Genomic DNA, 14,117 nt, shown 5'->3' with positions numbered 1-14,117 from the left:
CAAGTTTGAGCTACCAAACCGCGATCTTTTGGAAAATCGCCTAGGTTCAGCAAACCATCCTCTTTCACTGGCACCCGAACTTCAAAAACGTACTTTTTCTCATGTGTCTGTTCGGGCGACCGAACCTTAGGTCAGCCACCTGAAACTCTCGGGTTGTTCATTTTTTTTACCGTGGTTAAGAGGGGTTAAATAGGATTAATTTTCCTAAACATTTTTTTAAACAAATTTAATAATACCCTATGTGTCCCTAGCGGTTATAAAATTTGGAAGTCTATAAATATGAGTTCATTTGCTTGGATTAATATTTAATTAGCACATTGATTAGGGAAAAAATCTTCTGAAATTTCCTAAACCCTATTTTCATATACAAGCATTATACACTCATATACTATCATCCCCTTGAGAAATCTAGCTTTGTGAGTATGTTATTCATTGTCTGCTATTACTAGAAATCCTCTCTTGTTCATTACATTGTTGATTTTTTGGATTGAGGGTTGTGCTTAGCTTTCCCTCTAGATTTAATTTAATAAATCTTTTGAGTGGGAAAACTTAGAGCTTGTGGGTCTTTGCACTCATATTGCAAGACACCTTAACTTATATTTTTGTGTGTGCAAAGATTATTTTACAAGCTCAGATTTGAATATCTTTTTTTGCTTTGATATTAAGAAAATATTTTTCTTGAGATATTCATATTACTCTTAGTACAAATCTTTGAAACCCTAAACTGTAATTGAGATTTACATTTATACATAATTTTAAAGATTAGCTAGCTAATACACTCTTGTTCTTGATTGACTATAGACATTAGACTGAGTGTTATCACACATATTGCACTAAGCTTATAGTTCTTATCTGTTTGAGGTGCATTAGTTATTGCATGTGCATATTGGTACATATCTACTTGTGCTATAAGCATTTAAATTGTACACAAAAAATTATATTGTTTGTTGTATTCCAGGCGTGGGTCTGAAAAGGGAGACTAGCCCTGGTGAATAGTCCCGGATTGGCTTAGATCTGGTTAGGAAAGTTAGGTGCACCATCCTGGTAAGGTGTGTTTGTAGGTTGAGGTTAGCCCCGTTAATTGACCTAGTTGTAATCGGTGCCGCTCCACCCGTTAAGTGAGCATTGGTGGAATCCTCAGGCTTGCGAGCTAGAGGTGGGGATGTAGGCAGTATTGAATGAACCCCGATAACATATCGTGTGTGCACTTTACATTTCGACACTTTATATTTACTGCACGTGTATGTTATTCTCAATTGTTGGTGAATGTTGCGCATGATTTAATTTCTGCACATTATATTTATCTGCGCATTTGGAATTGCATAGATAGACCCTAGGTTGTGTATATACTGCTATTGGATAGTTTAACCTAGGAGATAAATTTTTAAATTTCCAATTCACCCCCCCTCTTGGGAATACACCAAAGCTAACACTCCCAAAACCAACTATATCTTATAAACCAAAACACAACTATATACTTACTGCACTGTATAAAAAAAATCGAAACAATACTTACTGTATATGAATTATTACCTTCCCTTTTCTAACTAATACTGATCCCCACTTAACAGATGTGGGTATTTTTGTCGTATCTCTTCCTCGAGCTCCCACGAAGCTTCCTCCACTGTGTGATTCCTCCACAAGACTTTTACTAGTGGTATTTTCTTGGCGCCCAACTCATGTTCTTTACTTTTTAGTATCCACACTGGTATTTCTTTATATACTAAAGTATCTTTAAGTTCTAACTCTTCATAACTGATCACATGAAAGGGATCTGAGACATATTTCCTCAACATAGAAACATGGAATACGTCATGAATCCTTTATAATGCTGATGGTAAAGCTAATCTGTAGGCAACTGGACCCACTCTATTAAGTATTTTGAATGAGCCAATGTATCTAGGGCTCAGCTTACCCTTTCTCCTGAACCTCGTAGCTCCTCGTAGCCAATGTACTTAAATCCTTTATAATTTAAGTATTTTTAAATTATACTATGAATATATATTTATGCAGATTTATGAAAACGGGTTTATTTATTAAATTAAAGAGTGTTTGAGTAGAAGATAAATATATTTTCAATTATAGGTGTGAGTTACAGTTTAAATGTAGTTTCTTTACAGCTAAATTGATGGTTATATATATTTTACTCATGCTAAGAACTCATTTGCCACACACTGATAATAATTTATCCTTCTTACTGAGAAGTTTCTCACCCCAATGATATTTTAACATTTCAGGGAATACCAAAAATCAAGCTTTTCGGGGCGAGTCTAGATAGTGTTTGGTTTCAAAGTAAATACTGGTGAGATGCATGGATATAGTTATGTTTTGGTTTACTATGAGTTGTATAACATTTTGAGGAGATATGTATGTAATTATAATGATCTTAGAACTCGGGTATTGTAGCTGGGATATTATGTGTATGATTCCACTACATGGTTAGATATATGTGATGAATAGGTTAGCCCGGTACCACTTCAAGTCTAGGATATTACAACTAGTATCAAAGTTTTATATGTAGGGGAAAAAAATAAATAGAAAAAATTTCTGGTCGTGACAAGTAGACTACACCGAAACTTTTTCTCCTATTATCAAACCTAGAACAATTTGCCTGATTATCACTGTAGCACTTACTTAGCAATGGTCTATTTGCCAACTAGATGTAAAAAATGCTTTTCTACATGGCTTAATATCTAAAGATGTATACATGCAGCAATCGCCAGGAATGGTCGATCTAGGACATCCAACATACGTTTGTAAACTACAAAGAGCACTTTTTGGACTAAAACAAGCACCACGAGCTTGGTTTGATCATTTATTTAGTGCATTTCTTCATAAATATAGTTGCTCTTGTAGTCTAGTCCACCCTTCTTTATTTATCTTTCATCAGATCTTAGCTCATTAATTTCACTCCTTTATGCGGATGATATATTGCTCATAGGATCTAATCCAACCCCTGTTGCAAATTTCATTAGCCTACTACACATTGAATTTGCAATGAAAGACCTAGGGCCTATTCATCACTTTTGGAATCAAAATAATGCAACCAATAATGGACTTCATCTGTCTCAATCACACTACGCTATTACCAATCTTGAATGCTCCAATATGGTTGACTGTAAGCCTATGAGTACACCGCTTGAGGCTAAAACAAAAATTTATGCTAATGAAATACTCTTGGACGATCCTAGCTACTATCGAGGACTTGTAGGAGCCTTACAATACCTTACACTCACTCGCCCTGATCTTTCATTTAGTGTCAATTATGTATCACAATTCATGCATGCTCCCATGATGACACACCGGAAAATGGTTCGACATATTCTACGATATGTTAAAGGAACAATTGAAATGAGATTACATTTTTCTTCATACTTTACACTTGATCTGTTTGCTTTCTCATATGTAGATTGGGCAGGGTGTCCTACCACAAGACGCTTAACCACAGGCTACTGTACATTCCTTGGAGGGAATCTCATTTCGTGGTGTGCCAAAAAAAAATATACTATTTCACGTTCCAGCACGGAGGCTGAGTACCGTGCAATGGCTAGCACAACAGTCGAATTCACTTGGATCACTTTTCTCCTCCAAGACCTTCACATTTCACTAACGTCTCCTCCCACACTGTACTGTGACAACCTCAGTGCCCTTCACATGGCAGTTAATCCTGTCTTCCATGCTCGTAGGAAACATATTGAGCTGAATTGCCATTTTGTGCGTGAACGAGTTGCTCATGGAATGCTATCACTCAACATATCTCTACTCATGACCACGTTGCAGATCTCTTTACAAAGCCTATGTCAAAATCAGCAATTCATTATTTTCGCAGCAAACTCTGCCTCCAACCCTGACATAGTTTGCAGGAGGATGTTAGCAATTCATCACAGCTCAGCACTCTCAATACAGGAACTAATCTAGCCAAAATCAGTGGAGAGACGTTGAGTGATACTAGAGTTCCAGCATCAATAAATTCAAACCATAGTGCTACCCCAACAACTCCCATAAGGAAAATTCAAATCAGCATGGCAATATATTTAAATTCACACCAAAGAAGGAAGATTCAAATCAGAAGGAAGATTCAAATCAGCCCGAAGATTACTCTAACGACAATAAAATCAAACCAAAAAAGGAAGATTCACGTCAACACGAAGATTTGTCAATATCCTGACACGAAGCCGTTAACGGATACATCGCTAGTTTCAGACAGAGACTACTCAGAAGGAAACCGTTGATATTACCGTCGACAGTTACATCACCGGTTCCAGACAGAGGCTAAAACCAAAAAGAATCTGTCAACGGTTTGACTATTGCTAATTCAGCCACCTCAGTCGAGGATCCTCTTGCTTTGAATATTTTGAGATCCGATACCAAGCACAAAATATGAGGAGAATATATGTTATTCATAATATTTTCTTTATTTACAACCTTACCATGTAACTCTAGTTAAAGAGTCACTCCTTGTATAGTCTAGTGTTCACATAGTAATCCTTTGAAATAAGATATATTATTTTTTATCTTCTATTTTTTCTCAGCTTTTCTTCATACACCACTATCCTTAGTCTCTTTTATGAAAAAAAATCAAGATTGTAATCAAGCTTGACAAGCTTTTTTATTTTTTATTTTTTTTATTACATGAGAACTCCAGCCACCGACGAGCCTTTTAAACACCTTGGTACGGTACCAAACCCACAAAGTGGCGACCTTTTCCCCTAGTTCGCCGCCTGAGTAATTCAGATGCGATAAGAGCTTATACACACTTGGGGCGGACTTTCGGGATGTGGTTACCCTCCCAACAAACCCTCCTTTGCGTCATGCAGATGGGAACCCCGGAGGGACTACAAAGCGCACCAAGACCTTATTTCTCTTAGAAATTGAACATCCGATACTCCTAATTTACACCCACTTGCTTTACCACTGCGCCATGCGGGGTAGGTTGACAAGATTTTTCACTACGAGACTAGATGGTGGTTATGAAAGGAGCCAATCAAATAAAGAAGCCTCCCGCAAAGTCACAAAAGTACATTTCACTCCACAGATGAGTAATGCTTACACACACAAAGTGGCCAAACCTGTTTCAAGTTTCAAGTTTCAAGTTTCAATACTGGTGGTTGGCAAATATAAAAGCATTGTTCATGGAAATGGGTACTGCGTGTACTGTACGACACCGTATCATCCACGCATAGCTCAGGTACACATCACATGTGGTATATAGCTAGGGTGAGGGTCTTTCATCTCTATGGGACCCTTTTGTTAATTATGTCAAAGGTAAATGGTCGGCCTAGGTCATATCATTAATTATACATGCACAAAAGCAGCTGGCACGTGGTCATATATAGAAAGGAAAGTTTTAATATAATTTTACATTTCTATATATATATATATATATATTAAAATAAAAGACACCCACCTCTTCTCGAACTTAATAAAGTCACAAAATATTTGTTGAAGTTTTAAAAATCTTAAAAACCTCCGTTGAGATTTCAAAAGTTTGAAGGGCCTCTCTTGAAATTCGTAAAAAAAAACACAAATTTTCCCTTCTATTTTAAATGAAGACAAGCCTTTTCAAGGGAAGCTTGTGTTTTTTTAATAAATCTCATGATCGACATTACGCTGGTGAATTATTAGGGGTGCATCAATGGACGGACGATAATATTTTACCCCCCTCTCCGAGTTTGGTGCCGCACCATTGTGTCTAATATGGCACAATGGTAGTTGTAGTCCTCGAGTCATAAAAAAAGTATATATATTTTTGAAACCTTAGGGAGGTCATTGTGATTTTTGAAACCTTAATAAAAGAAATCACTATATTTTTGTCAAATTTTAGAAGATGTCAATGTCTTTTACCCTATATATTATCTAAATCTAATACGAATCTAAATTTGAGACCTCTTCAAACATAGGATTAAGATGTTTTTTTTTTCCTCACTCACGAGCAAGCAAGGACCTACTTCCGGAAAAATTATTGATTATAATGCATTTGTTTATATATTTTAATTTGTTTTCTCTCATATATAAATTCGTAGTTAATGCACTTATAATGCATGTGGATTAGATTTTTTTTTTTTTTCTCTCACAAAGCAAACACTCTCTTGTTTTTAAATTTTTTGCTCTTGTTTCAATACCATCAAAAATTTTTTTGACGAGTTCCAATTATTTTGACAACCTATTGTTAAAATATTTCAGCATATAAAATTAATTTTTTTAGATTAAATTGATCATTATATATATTTTGATTAAAATTTAAATAAAATAATCGTGTGAATTTAAAATGTAATTAAAATAAAAATATGCATAAAATTTCTAAAAAATTGAAAAGGTTAATGAAAGTCATCATTATTTTATGATTTTAAAGATATTATACTAGTTTTTGTCTATTAAATACTCAAATATAATTTAATATTTGCAAATGGTAAATGATTATCAAATTAGGCAAAATATTTAATTTTCAAGAATAACTGCAATCTCTAAATGTATTTTGAAACTATTAAATTATATGCAGAATAAATATATAATCTTCTAATATTTTTAAAAGAAAAGTAAAAAAATATTTTTTTGCAACAGAATATAAAGTTCTGTCTTATATATAAATAATATAGGCCACACCCTTTAAAGTCCATAGTCCCCACAATCCTTCAACCATTAATAAATAATAATTGGAAATTTTGTTTAAATCCTAAACCCATTTTCTGTATTAAAAAAAAAACTTATTTTCAAGCACAATCTTCTAGAATTCTTGAAAGTGTTATTTATTTTATTTTTATTTTTGTTTTTGTTTATTTTCTAACTGGCTTGTGAAGCGATGGTAATTTTTCATTATTTGCGAGTAAAAGATGTTGTATCATCAATAGACCATATATAATCATTTTTGTTTTCTTTACAACCAAAATTAGTATGCCCAAATTTGACAAATATACCCATGAAGGCGGGTAGCCACAAGGTTGGCCTTCGGTGACATTGGACAACTCACATAACTCCCACTTAACAATCAATAGTCCCGAGTACAGTTATGAGGGTTGCTATTGATAGTTTACCTAACTGAGCATGAGTTATTAGCAACCCATGATTTGCTTGCAACCCCCTTCTAGACATAATGATACCTCATGAATGTCAAGTTGGGGAAAAACTTCCCCTCGTTACTATAAAAATGGGATCTCAGGGTGAGGTAAGCATCGTATTCTCACTCATTTATATTTACTGTTGCAATATGAGCTTCACATTTTCTAACTTAAGCATTAGAGTGATCCTCCGGAGTATACTCAGGGTCCTTCAAGTCATTTTATTTATTTCTTCTCAAGTGGCCATGGTCGAAGGACGAAACAGTTGAGATAGTGCGATTACTGGTAGCAACAGAAAAATAAAATAAAAATATTGTGACATTGAGGCATCCATGAATAAATTTAAGTATTGGTCGGAAGTAAAAATTTCAAGGTTTGAATTTAAATTTATATAGATTTGAAAGAAATTTAATGTATTTTATATTACATTTTATCCAAATCCATATGAATTCAAATTCAAAGTTAAAATTTTATACTTCAAAACATAAGGTGAGATATTTTTAAAGTGATATTTGTCCCGACCCAAAAGTGGTTCAAACTTCACATGCATGTGGAAGGGATATGACCTATATACGCTTTAGAAATGTGACTAGTAAATTATCCATTAATTATAAATCTCAAAGTTTATGGATGCAGTATTTTAGAATAGGGAACTTTCATGACCATAATGAAAAAGTGATCCCAAATGAATTGCAATGGGATCAAATTTTTAAAAAATATCCATAATTGCCTCGTAAGAAAGTCTGCGACCAACAAGTACACTAAGTTTTCACATGACATCTACCCTGACACATAAGATTCCCTACTGAATTTTCATTCAATGAAATCGTTTTAAATAGTGAGTCTTTATCCGAATCTCATTTGATAGGGTTCACTTACAATTTGATAGGACTTATCATTTAAAGTGATTTTACTTATCAAGAAAACTTACCTAAAGACACATTGATCCTATATATATATGACGTCAGTTACACTTTTTTTTTTTAAAACAAGGGCAGCATCTCCATTTATTTATTGATAACCCCTTACTTTTGGCGGAGGAATACCGTGGTTACAAGACAATCATTGGGAAATAACAAAAGACAACACGTTAAAAACCTCCCAAAGAACAACACCAACATCCAGCCAATAACCGGGTTACAAGTCCAAATAAAACAAAATAAAACAGGACCTACAAAACAAACCTCACGCAACAAAACAAAACAAAAGATAAGCAACATAAAGCATAAGCTAAAACCAAAAGAAAATCAGCTAAACATACCTCATATAAGTCGTACCCATCTTCTCCAATTTATACAAACCATTGCTAACTCTAGGGAGTTGACTACTATTTGTAAACAAATTATTCCTCCCCATAGCACCTTGTCGAGCCAAGGCATCTGCCACTTTGTTCCCTTTTCTATACCAATGATTTATCAAAAAATCTACTCCCTCTAATAAACCAATAAGTTGCTCCAAAAAATCCCACAAATACAACAAGGAGCACTTCCTGGCTCTTATCCAATTAACTACAATATTCAAATCACATTCAATATCGATACAGATATGACTCAAATGTTTGCAAATCTTTATTCCCTCTAACTAAGCTCTCAATTCAGCTTCATTATTTGAACAAGAACCAAAATATTTTGAAAAACCAATCACAAAAGAACCTGTATGGTCTCTAAGGATGCCACCACCACCCGCCGGCCTTGGGTTCCCCAAGCTGCTCCCATCCAAATTTAGTTTCAACCTCCCTTGCCTCGATTTTAGCCATCTCACACTTTGCATAGTTTTAATTCTTTTATTCACAATTTGCACTTCCAGATTCTGCAATACTCGAAAATCAGCATCCTTTAACTGAACCATTTCTGTCATGTTCCTATTCAAAACCCCCACCCAATACTTAATGGAGAGCCACACATCAGTACTACTCTCTAATTTTCCTCCCATTCTAGCCACACATCTCCTTCTCCACAGCCTCCAAACTACTAAATAAGGAATCAAACCCATCAATGAACCCAGTTGAGAGAACATGGATGCCCTATTAAACCTCATTTAGACTATTTCTTTCCAACTTTATTGCCTAAGGAAAAGAATACCTACCTCCACCGAAACCTTCCTCCAAACCTCAGAAGTAAGGTCTCCCTTATTTAACACATGCTCCAAATCTTCTGATTGCCTCCTCTCACAACAATTACATGTCGAAACAAGTGAAACCCCCACCCTTCTCACCTTTTCATCAACACTTAGGCACTCAAAAGCAGCCTTCCACATGTAGATAGAAATTTTCTTCGATAACCATTTGTTCCAAACCCACTTAGCCCAATCGAATTTTGGAGCTCTAACTCTGATAACATCCCATGCTGATTTTGTATTAAAACAACCATCCTTTTCCGTGAGCCATAACAGAATGTCCGAAGAATTTTTAAGATTTCCCACATTTTCCATCACTTCATCCGCTTTACTAAACCCCAGAATCCTCTACAAATTTTCCACATCCCACGCATTATTGATAACCAAGTCTTTTAATTTGATATGAGATTATGCGCCATTTGGACAATCTCCAAACAAAGGTCCTGAATCTAAAAACTTATCATACCACAATTTTACATCTCCTTCTCTAACCTTCCACTTAGATTTACTTAACAGTTCAGGCATACCTTGTAGAACTTTCCTCCAAAAGGAAGAATCTGATCCATGCGATCTGCAAAGAGCAATATGTCCTCCTTTCACATATTTAGCTTTAAAAAATCTAGCCCATAAAGAATTTTGCGTTAATAAATGCAAACAAAACTTCATGAACAAAGACCGTTGCACTTTTGAAATGTCCCTTACTCCTATGCCCCCCTCCTCCACAGGAACACACAATTTCTTCCAAGACCTCCATTTCATTTTTTCTTTTCCATCCCTAAATCCCCCCAAAAAAGAAGCAAACATACCTTGTATCTTTTTAATCACTAGTTTCGGTACATTTAGAACATCTAACAGATGCAATGACATACTTGAAAGCACATGTCTTAACAAAACAAGACGACCTCCTTGAGACAACAGTATACTTTTTCAACCCTCAACTCTCTTACTGATTTTTTGGATTAAAGGGTCAAAATGACAGCCTTTCAATTTACCATCCACTATTGGCACACCCAAATACATAAAAGGAAATTTACCCTCAATAAAACCAGTCTTTTGAACAATTTCTTCTTTCCTCTGAACACCCAACTTGTTTGAGAAAAAAATAGCTGATTTATCTTTATTCACCCTTTGGCCAGTCCAGTTTTCATACTCCTTAATCACCTCCATTAACTGACTAACAGATTTTTTTCCAGCATTAGCAAAAATAACAACATCATCTGCGTACATTAAATGTGATATAATAGGTGCACCACACGGGTGTGCAAATGGTAAAATCCGCTTCTCAGACAACTTTTTTTGAATTAATTTAGAAAGAATTTCTTCCATGATGATGAAAATATACGGCGACAACGGATCCCCTTGCCTCAAGCCCCTTTTTGACTTGAAGAAACCTCTATAAGTGTCATGCATCATGATAGAAAACCATGGAGTGGAAATACAATTCTGAATCAACTTACAAAACCAATCTAAAAAACCAAGAGCTTGAAAAATCTGATCTACCACCTGCCACTCCACTCGATCATATGCTTTGCTCATATCAAGCTTTAGCATTATATTACCTCCTCTTACCCACCTATGTAATAATTTTGTCATCTCTTGAGTAAGCGCTATATTTTCAAAAATACTCCTCCCTTTCACAAAAGCACCTTGTTCTAAAGATATTAAATCACCCATCACTGATGAAAGCTTACCAACAAGGATTTTGGAGAAAATTTTATAGATTACGTTACAAAGACTTATCGGCCAAAATTTATCAAAAGACTGAGGATCCTTTACCTTAAGAATAAGCACTATGTGAGAGGAACAAAAATACCGAGGCAACATATCACCTCTGAAGAATTCTCTTACCGCATCCATCACATCATTTTTAATAATCTTCCAATAGGTAATATAAAAAGAAGACCCAAACTCATCCGGCCCCGGCTACTATTCACAGAAATAGACGAAACAGCTTCATAAACCTCCTCCTCAGTCGATTCTTCCCTTAGCTGACCTATAGACTCCTCAGAAACTACTGAATGGATGATATCTTCTAGGTTTGACCTTTGTACTGAACTATTTTGCCCCACGAATTGCTCAAAATACTTCACAACCTCATCATGGACCATCTGCATATTTTCCAATACTGAACCATCAGGAATCGTCATTGAATTTACACAAGAATTTCACCTTTTTTGCGTAATCACAGTATGGAAAAACTTTGAATTCTAATCCCCATCTATCAACCATTTTATCTTTGCTTGTTGCGCCAATCTAGCCTCTTCCCTTCTATACCGAACCTCCAATTCAGCCTTAGAAACAATAAACTTTTCTTCAACTGATTTCGAGTATTCTGTCTGCAGTAAATTCTCATATTTTTCCACCCTTTCCTCCAACTCTCGAATAAAACTACCAACACGACCGAAAGTTTGTTTATTCCACGCCCTAAGCCTTTGTTTTAGCCCTTTTAATTTACCCGCCAATTTACACAATCCTGAATCTACCACAATGTGTTCTCTCCAAGATGATTCAACCATTTCCAAAAAATCCCCAAGTGACATCCACATGTTTTGAAACCTAAAAGGCGCTGGCCCATACCTCTTCATACTCGCACACAGCTGTAATAAGATAGGAGAATGATCTGAAGTATTTCTTTTCAACAAAGAAGTCTTAGTTTCACCATATTTTATAGAAAAAACATTATTAATCAGCACCCTGTCCAGTTTCGCCCAACTTCTTCTCAAACCTTGTTGGATGTTACACCATGAAAATTGACTTCCTTCGAATTTGAGATCCAATAACCCACAACTATTAATACAACCATTGAATTCAGCCATAGACGAACACAAGCGACGTCTACCTCCCACAATTTCTTCATCTGACCGAATTACATTAAAATCTCTCATAACAACCCAAGCCACATCAACACTCGAAATCCCCTGAAGTTGTTCCCATAAATCTTTTCTCTTAATATGATAACATTTAGCATATACAAAAATAAGAAGCAGGAAGCGTCTATCCTCTATTAACAAAACTGTCACACATTGATTTAAGGTACCCACCTAATCCACTTGAACATCATCTTTCCAGAACAACCAAATCTTCCCACATTCTTCTACATTAGAGCAAAAGTTAGTAAATTGCAAATACATCGCCCACCTTCGTATCTTTTATATATCTTGAAAAGGTTCCAAGACTACCAAAATTGAAACTTTTTGATCCTTCACAATTTGTTTCAATCTTCTCTTTGACGTGCCCAACCCTCTTATATTCCAAAACATAATTTTGACAATCATAGGTTCAACTTTTGAGGTACTGCTTTAGACCTCTTAGACTTTCTCACTTGTCCATCATCTTTATTTCTTCCTTTCGATTCACCCATTGTCACATTACCTGGATCAGAATAATATTCTTTTTGAGTATCAATGCAAACCTGCAAATCTCCTTTAGATAACACCTCATAATTATCCCTCCACACTCCACCCTCCACTTCCCCCTCTCTCTCATCCACCTCCTCCACTAAAATCAACTCTCCATCCTTATCATTTTCAACTTCCCCCCCCCCCCTTCATAAACAACTCCAATTTCCTAAACAGATCTAGAACACTCTCCCAGTTCTACCTGCATCCCTACCACCCTTGACTTCTGGTCTTTACAACAATCGGCTTTCTCTCCACTATTCTTCTCTACCAAATTAACTTCCTCCCCTTTTTTAGTACCTACATTATTAACCTCATGCACAATTTCTTTATTTTTCTCAATCACCTTCGACGGACCATTCACGTTTCCATCCTTCTTCTCCTCCACCCGTTGTTCCCGACTCTTTAAAATAGGACTTTCCTCTTCAACTATCATATTCTCTTTTCTACCCACTTCTTTCCAAATCATCTCATCTACCTCCTTCCTTATACCTACATTCCTTTTATCCTTAGGCTTAACTCCAAACCGGCATACTACTTCAGTGTGACCTTGCCTACAACATTTGTTACAATAGAAACCCCTCTTCTCATATATTACCCTTTGCCAATTCTATTTTTGTCCTACCACCAACGGAAAACCCTCCACAGGATCCTTCTGCAAATCCATTTCAACACATAATTTCGCACCTGTGGCTCGTATTCTATATAACGTGGCATTATCTGTTCCCAAGAATCTACCAAATCTAGTGGTCAAACTCTGTAAACAATCCATTCTATATAAATGTAAAGGCAGACCTAGTAAGAAAATATACTGAGGTGCGATTAATGGCTCCTTGTTGACATCAAAATTTACGGACCAGCTAAAAAGTCGAAATTGGCACCCTGCCACCCATCTTCCTTTTCGTGCCCATGCATGAATGTAGTCATTTTCGTTTACCAAATGCAACAGAATATGGTAGTTATCCATAAAATTTATCATGAGAACTTTAGAGAGGCCCCAGGATTGGATAATATGCCTCCGAAGGACATCGATAGATGGCCTTGCAGAAAGAAATTTAAGTACCAATGCAAACTTCAGATCCTCCGCAGCCTTTTCTATCTCCACATCCGAGAAAAAAAAACCTAATTCCCCATTAATTAGTTTCAGTTTCCTCAATGGGATTTTGAATTTTGAAGATGGAATTGGCCTCTTCAAGGCTTCCGCAAACGATTTTTTCCCAGCGAAACCTTCCCCCTTTTCGACCTTAACATCCCCCGAACCACTCCTTGTCTCCTGTATACTAGCATCGACACCTCCCCTCAACCCTCCGGTAACAGCTACCGAAGATGGCTCAGTCATGTCTAAAAAATTACCTATTTTCCATATTGACCACCAAAAAGCAAATAAAAATAATAAATAAAAAATAAAAGATAAAAAATAAAAAACCAAACCTGCAGTCCCGTAGACCTATGTCTGCCGTCACCGTTTGTCGCTCACGTAGATTCGCCGTCACCACTTCGTCTTTTCCCCAACCCTCCTCGCAGCAAAGCCGGAGCCGATCGCTGCCAA

The sequence above is a fragment of the Malania oleifera genome, chromosome 3 (assembly GCF_029873635.1).
Source record: "Malania oleifera isolate guangnan ecotype guangnan chromosome 3, ASM2987363v1, whole genome shotgun sequence".
NCBI lineage: Eukaryota > Viridiplantae > Streptophyta > Magnoliopsida > Santalales > Ximeniaceae > Malania > Malania oleifera.
This window is presented reverse-complemented; position numbering follows the sequence as displayed.